Below are 1606 nucleotides of genomic sequence, written 5' to 3'. Positions count from 1 at the left end.
TTTAATTATATTGGCCCATTTTTGTCTGATGAAGCAGAAGAAAAACATTCTGATGGTTGAAAATCTCCTACCTAGGTGGTGAACAGATCTCAATACAACACCTATGTGATAATGTGCTGCTTTATTGTATCCATTTGACGTCAGCCTAGGGCTGGACGATATGGCCAAAACTTTTATCACGATATATCTCTTAATTTCGGTCGATAACGATATAATTCGATATCGATATAAACAATAGAAAAGCCTCAGAAAAACTACAAAACTATACAAATAAATTAATGTTCACCTTTTATTTTTATTTAGCCTTCAAAAAAAAATCGAAATCACTGTCAAATAAACATAAAATTCTCAACTTTGTCAATATTAATAGTTTTGACTTTAAAACAACAACTACTTTAAAATTGACAGCATTGAAAATCATTGTTATGAAATAAAATTTTTGGGTGTCGTTATTGATAAGAAGCTGACATGGAAATCTCATGTAAAATACTTAAAAATAAAAATAACAATCAGTTGCATTACTGTATAAAGTAAAAGAGTTTTTGAATGAAAAAGCTTTGTATATATTGTATAATGTAATGATTGTTCCATATTTAATCTATTGTAATGAAGTTTGGGGAAAAGCATGCAAAACAATTACAAATCCTATTTTTATTTTTTTACAAAAAAGAGCTATAAGAATTATTAGTATTATGAAGTGCTATGGTCACCCAACAAATATATTATGTCATCAATTGAAATTATTAAAATGTTATGATTTGGTTGAATATAGTATTTTACAAGTCACGTATAAAGCTCATAAAAATATTAGCCCAAAATATTCAATTAAAATTTGTAAAAAATAAATATTAAAAAAGGAGAGTCAATATAACTTAAGGGAATGTAAATGTTTGTAAAACCTCATTTAGAACTGGTCTGAAGGAGCCGTGTTGTAATTCAGGGAACAGGATTATGGATTGTCTTGATATCACCGTAAACATTTCTAAAACAATTTATATGTTTAAAAAATGATAGTTAAAGTTGTTGTGAAGGTTTAGGACCAGGTGAAGGATCCCTGAAGTTTTTTTGTTTTCAGTTTGGAGATTGTTCAAGTCAAGGTTGTTGTTTGTTTGTAGTTATTTTGTATTTTTTAAATTAGGGGCAGATAAGAATTTTTTTTCTTCTTTCTTCAACCTTTTCATTCAATGTTTTTTTCTTTATGATGTATTTCTTTTATTTTAAATGAATGAATAAATGATAAAAACAAACAAAACAACCTGCAGCGCTGGGTGTGTTTCAGGGACATGTTGGCTCAAGTTTTATTGTGCTTCATCTTGTGACTCATTATCTTCTGTCAGGTGGAACAAGTTCGATGTTCCAACCACTAGTTAGAACGACTCTCCGTCACATTTTGCAGCTCACTGACTGAAACCTGCAGTTTATCGTATTGTAGAAAGCCGAACCACTTCCAAACCAGCAAATTAGTCTTTCCTCTCTTATCAGTGATGTCATCTGCTTCTCTTCGCTTGTGAAATCTTGTTCAGTCACATTCTGACGATCATGGGAACTCATTTTGAAGAGAAAACTTAACGCACATTGGAGATTAGCCTAGCTTAGCCTGCTACCA

The sequence above is a fragment of the Nematolebias whitei genome, chromosome 6 (genome assembly GCF_014905685.2).
Source record: "Nematolebias whitei isolate Nwh7 chromosome 6, NemWhi1, whole genome shotgun sequence".
NCBI classification, from domain to species: domain Eukaryota; kingdom Metazoa; phylum Chordata; class Actinopteri; order Cyprinodontiformes; family Rivulidae; genus Nematolebias; species Nematolebias whitei.
The sequence above is the reverse complement of the archived record's forward strand: the minus strand, read 5'-3'. Positions refer to the sequence as shown.